The 6,673-nt window shown below is 36.4% G+C and overlaps 1 long non-coding RNA gene across 1 annotated transcript; it reads left to right on the forward strand.

Moving 5' to 3' along the window:
• Nucleotides 1-3,246: 3,246 nt before the first annotated feature.
• On the forward strand, nt 3,247-5,266 carry LOC128635866 (uncharacterized). Its single transcript, XR_008398604.1, has 3 exons — nt 3,247-3,493; nt 4,315-4,436; nt 5,176-5,266. It is a non-coding gene; the product is annotated as an uncharacterized LOC128635866 (long non-coding RNA).
• The last annotated feature ends 1,407 nt before the right edge of the window (nt 5,267-6,673 follow it).

Raw genomic sequence — 6,673 nt, forward strand, 5'->3', positions numbered from 1 at the left:
ACCTATGGAGTGCTCCTAGTGACCAACATGCCTTCCTGTCTTTGACGGCACATTGGTGGCTGCCAAATGTGTCACCACCAGTTATATCAGCCAAAAGTTCAGGCTCAAAAACCTCAGACTCAGTGACTGGTGCAGTAGCCAAGGGGTACCGCTCCTTTCTCCTGCATGCTGAGGTGATGGATCATCAGCACACCTCATAGAACATCCGACATGTACTGAGTAATATGGTGGCTCAGTGGCTAGGAGAGCAGGCAGGGACAAAGGCACAAATGGGTTTTGTTGTCACCGATGCGGCAGCCAATATGCTAAAGGCGCTACGGGATGGCGGGTTTGTGGGTATACGCTGTTCGGCACATGTACTGCATCTTGTTGTTAAGTTTGCCCTCGATCACGATACTGGAAGGTTGGCAAAACTTTTTGAGTGTTGCCGAAAAATAGCTGGCCACTTCCATCATAGTGTCAAAGATAGCCATCTCCTTAGGCAGGAACAGAAAAATTTTGGACTTGCAGAGCACCGGCTCAAACAAGATGTGAGTACTAGATGGAACTCCACATTAGATATGCTGGAGCGTATATTTGAACAGCAAAAGGCAATCCATGCAATGGCATACAAACATTCCATTGGCGTTGACAGACCACTGGGCAGGGATGACTGGGCCTTGATTGAACAGGTAGTAGCAGTCCTCACACCTTTTCGGGCGGTGACAGAAAATTTAAGTCAAGAGAACGCTAGCCTGGCACAAGTCATTCCCCTCTTCACTCACCTCTCTAACCTATTAGATAATTTCCTTACTAATAGGGAAGTATTGCCTGGTGGTAATCTTCATGATGATGTTGCTGCCCTTGTAAGGAGGTTGAAGGAGCAACTGACTCGGCGCGTAAAAGAGTGCATCGACAGTAGCCCTCACTATATGCTAGCCACACTTTGTGATCCTAGAGTAAAGGGAAAGATAGCACTCCGTACAAATACCTTGACCTCATGGCGGGACAAATTGATACAGAGGGTGCGTGATAGACAAGAAAAAATGTCACCTGTAGAGGAAGATGAAGAGATGACAGAGTCTGATAGTGAGACTCTGTCACCCAAAAGCTCTAGCACTGCTGCTTGTCCTCGTCCCACCACAGCAGCTACTTTTTGGGCTGATACACTGGGCACATTGGTTGGAGACATTAGAGATCCCCCGATGAAAGAGAGCAATGCTGCCGACACGGTTAAGCTTTACCTATCTCAACCTCCCCTGTCCCCCAGTACTGATCCCTTGACATTTTGGGATGAAAAGAGGTATTTGTGGCCTGTCCTGTCTGTAGTAGCCCAAGAGCTACTTTCCTGTCCCCCAACCAGCGTCCACAGTGAACGTGTATTTTCATTGTGCACAGTTGTCCCCCCATCTCCTGGAGCAGATGACATTTTTAAAAATAAATCTTCCAAAGCTGGGTTACCCAGCTCTCAGCTTTGATTCAGATTAAAAAGTGGATCATATAATCTCCTGCTGACCCACTTGTGCAGTGTGCCAGTCAGTACTGGACTGGGAATTAAAATCATCCCTGGAAAATTGGGCGAACAGCCCTATTTTCCGTCCACTCAGTATAATGCACACATGCAATTTTTCACAAAGGTGAGATTACTGTGATACTCCTTCCCCAAAATATTTTTTTTCAAAATTATAGTATATAATTTTTTCATTAATTTTTTCAACATATTCTTGCTATATGCACTGTAAAGCCCAATTACATCCATTAATCAGCACTTTAAATTCTAGCTTTTCTAGCCATATCTGCTCCCGCCCAACAATACATTTACTGGTATCCCGTTAGGCTAATCCGGCTTTGCTGGTTGTCATTACATGACAAATCAATCATCATGGCTCCTAAAGCAAAAGATCTCTTATTTGGATGATATTTTTTAGTTTGCTAGAGGTCATCAATAAAGTAACTTCACAAATTCAAAATTTTCTACCCCTCTTTGAGACATAATATATTTTATTCCCACTACAGCAGGGTATCCATCCAAAATGTAAAACAAATTCCAAATAATTTAAACTTAAAAGCTAAGGCCCAAAAATCCCATTATTTTGATTTATATTAGTAATTTGAAGGTAATGTCATGTGACCTTCAACCTTAAATATTTCATAATAAACATTGAAATGTTATGTGATGATTTGTCATAGAATGGATACCCTAAAAATAAATTTCTATTTGACAGCGATTTTACTTCCCAAGGGTGTGATGGTTGATTTTATTACAATTTCAACTTTCTATTGACTTTCTTTATATTTTTCGTTATTTTTTTAGATATTGATTTAGCCGCCCTAAACAAGCTTGCTCAAGCATTTGTACTAGTGTATCCATTTTTTTTTAAATCGTTTATAATTAATAAGTGCACCTTCATCCTAATTTTACAATTGTTAACACATATTTACACGTTACACGAAAAGTTTCTGTTGTAAGCATTGTCACACATTAGTTACAGTTCAAGTTAAGCCACAATTTTTTTTATTAGTTAGTGGGAGTTTTGGAGACTGTTATCCAAAATTATTGTCTTAATTTTTAAGAAAAAAAACATTGAATTACAACTAAGAATAATATTTTTGTGCAGTAAGAAAAAATATTAGTGATACAAAAAAATATAGATTGAACAATCAGCCAGCTGCTACCATACGCAAAAAAATACGGTTAATCTCTAGGACAGTGTTGTCATTCTGGAAGTCCGCTCCTCATAAGAAAAAAAAAACAATAATAGTAATGCTTTGCACAGAGGCACAAACAAGTGAGTGACTTTTAAATTTACCACTTAATCCACATTCCATCATTTATTTACATTTATTAATAAAATATTCTGTGTTTCTTTCTCATGTTTTTCATAGAATTCTAAAGAAAAACTGTAGACTTGACTTTGAGGGAGGAGACAGACCTTAAAAAAGAGGATGCTACAAGGAGTTCACGGGTAAGAATTATAAATACATGTTTACTTCAAAATAATTTTTATTAAACCGGCATGGAGTGCTGCTCATAAAGAAGGTTTTTAATGTAACTTTCAATTTTTAAACTTTGTAAAATAATATAAGTATCACAAGTTTGAGTCATAAAATTAAGTTATATAATAAAGTTCTATCTATGTTTCAGGTCAGGAAACATTGTGTAGATTCAGATAAATTGCATCCAAAATGGATTTGTGCATTTGATCAATTGCTTGCCTCTGATCTCTGTTGACACGGGCTAATGCCCTGTCTATGTGTCTATGGACATCTTTTCTCATATTGTTGACCGCTTTTGTTAATTTTTTTGTTGCCAGTAAATTTTCCAGAAGTAATTCTTCCGTCCGGCTATACCGATGTTGTTCTTCCAGTTGAGGTGCTTGAGTCTGGGCTGTCTGCTCATCCACAATGGGGGCATGGTCTTCTGTTGATGTTTGGTCAACGATGACAGATGACGATGGTGAAAAGCATGTTGCTTGAATATTTACAACAGGACTTCCCTCTACACAAAGAACAGGTGAATGCAGTTGACTGCTATGGCTTCCACCTGAAGAAATGCCGCGTAGTTCTGAAATAGATGAAACAGTAATCAAATATTATTTTGTTGTATGAAAACCAATGTATTTGTCGACATGTTGTACAGACATAGAAAGACTCTCGCTAAAAGATTTCTTCCATAATATCTAAGAAAAATATAGCAACAGACTATCCACAAACTTTTATTATACATTATTCGCTCAAATATATTTTAATATCCAGGGTGGACCGATTTTATCTCTCTGTCAAATCTAAATAAAAGTTATATTCAATTAAAGGGATACTAACCCCACATCTTTTCTTTCATGATTATGATAGAACATGCAATTTTAAGCCACTTTCTAATTTACTCCTATTATTATCAATTTTTCTTTGTTCTCATGTTATCTTGATTTGAAAAAGCATTAATAAAAGGTTAGGAGCCGGCCCATTTTTAGTTCAGCACCTTGGTAGAGCTTGCTGATTGGTTTGCTACATTTAGCCACAAATCAGAAAGTGCTACCCAGGTGCTGAACAAAAAATGGTCCGGCTCTAAAGCTTACAGTACTGCTTTTTCAAATCAAGATAGCATGAGAACAAAGACAAATTGATAGTAGGAGTAAATTAGAAAGGTGCTTAAAATCTCATGCTCTATCTGAATCATGAAATATTTTTTTTTTTATTTAGTATCCCTTTAATAAATTTATTTGTAGAAAAATTGCGTTATAAATCATTTGTAGCTGATTATTTTTGATATAGTAAAGGCTTAATTACATAAAATGTCAAGATAATTTTTGCCTGTCTTTTTGTTTATATTTTCAGTTTGTTATAACTTACGTGGAGGAGTAGTGGGCATCTCTCCACTTCCGAAGGCTGCTACTGGTGGGATCCGAATCCGAGTTACTAACACTGTTAAATATAGAATAAAATCAGCACAAGCCAAGGTATACTAAATTATAGATAATAAGTTTGTGTGAAGACATCAATATTTATTTTGAATATTATTATTTTTTTTAAAAAATGGTAAAGCATTAAAAAAAAAAATATTTAATGAAAAGGTAAATAGTGTGCCATACATTTAGCAGAGAATGGTCAGCTGATAGTCGCAACAAGTGGATGGCCGGCAGAATCCTTATCAGGCTGATGAAAGTCATTATATTAAAATCGCAATACAATGGATAATTAAACAAATATTTGACTTTCAATATTTTGAAAGAGCAGGAAATATAAAGCAGCATTATAAATGTATAGTCCTATCATAACATTTGTTTTGTTGTCTTCTTATTATTGTTATTTTATAAATCAAGAATGTAAGCAAGCACAATGCCACTATGCATGGGTTGGAAAGAGAAAAAAAAAAACGGGGACCAGGCTTACATTATTGCTTTCTAAAACAAAGATAATATTAGAAAACAAAGAAAAATTGATTATCAAATACTGTAATTAAGTAGGTTCATTTGCTGTTCTAGCAGATTCTAGTATGAAATCATGAAAGAAAAATGTTTGGTTCATTATATCTTGAAGCACAACACTTGATCATGGAAAGTAACTTTCCAAGAAAAAGGTAACAGGGCTAGTGAACTGGGACAGGATACATTTTGAATGTAATACTCTGTGAGTAAAAATCTAATCTTCAATACATGTTTTTTTTTTCTAAAACCTATGTTTGTATTTCTTATTTAGGTACTTACCACCAGAACTAGGCTGAGGCGTGCTTGGGGCTGATCGCCCTGCAGAGTGTTTTCGGTGATCTGGAAAACATCAAGGATAAGAGACAGGTAAGTCTAACACGTGTATTAGTGAACAATAGTTATTAGTGATGGGCTAGGGAACTGGGACAGGGTACTATTTGAAAGTAATACTCTGGGAGTAGAAATCTAATCTTCAATCCATTTTTTTTGTTCTACAACCTACTTGTATTCCTTATTTAGATACTTACCAGAACTAGGCTGATCAGTGCTTGGGGCTGATGATCGCCCTGCAGATTTTTTTCGGTGATCTGGAAAACATCAAGGATAATAGACAGGTAAGTCTAACACGTGTATTAGTGAACAATAGTTATTAGTGATGGGCTAGGGAACTGGGACAGGGTACTACTATTTGAATGTAATACTCTGGGAGTAGAAATCTAATCTTCAATCCATTTTTTTTATTCTAAAACCTACTTTGTATTCCTTATTTAGGTACTTACCAGAACTTGGCTGAGACGTGCTTGGGGCTGATGATCGGCCTGCAGAGTATTTTCGTTGATCTGGAAAACATCAAGGATAAGAGACAGGTAAGTCTAACACGTGTATTAGTGGACAAAAGTTGTTAGTGATGAATGAATCATAATGTAAAAAAAACCCTATACAGGCCAGGTAGTGAAATATATATAGAAAATCTTGTCAACAGACCATAATAGGCATTTAATGTCATGGTCGATTTTTTATATTTTAAATATTTGAAGTCACATTACAGAAAAAAGGATGCAAAGGCCACAGCGTATAAAATTCAGGTATTGGTGAGGTAGGGAAAGAAAAAAAAAAGGGCCTTGGGAGGGAAAGAGAAGAAAGATGACATGAGGAAAAAGGATATAGAGGAACAACAAATGAAGGGGCATAGGGGAGTGAGGGGAACACAAAAGAAGGGCCATGGTGAGGGAGAAGGATGATATATATATATAATTATTATTTATATAGCGCCTTTCTCACAGTGGTACTCAAAGTCTTGAAGGTCATTTTCAGCGCTCGCTCTCAAAATTTAAAAAAATCGGCAGTTGAATAGTTTTAGTTGTTATTATTAAGAAATGTAATGGTACTCATTTGAGCGACATCAGAAGGATTAAGGGCTGAGTTGGCCCTGCTGGGATTTGAACATTTGTATCTTTGAACAGGCTTTTGTAGTCATGGCATTTTGACAATCAAGTTACCTCACCAGACTAATAAAAAGTGTGATTTTGATTCTCTCATATACAACTATGACAGATGCATTAATATTCCATCTTTCACATTCACAATTCACATACACAAGAAATGTATGTGGATGATGGAAATTGAGTTATGAAATATGTTTATGTAACTATATATGCTGCCTAGAATGCAACTCCCGTCATACATGATTTTTTGGCCTTACAGATATGGGTCTTTCTTTATTTGTTTTAAAAAAAAAAAAAAGGGAAATTGTAATAGCTGAAGGATAA

This window comes from Bombina bombina, chromosome 7 (assembly GCF_027579735.1).
Source record: "Bombina bombina isolate aBomBom1 chromosome 7, aBomBom1.pri, whole genome shotgun sequence".
Lineage (NCBI taxonomy): Eukaryota > Metazoa > Chordata > Amphibia > Anura > Bombinatoridae > Bombina > Bombina bombina.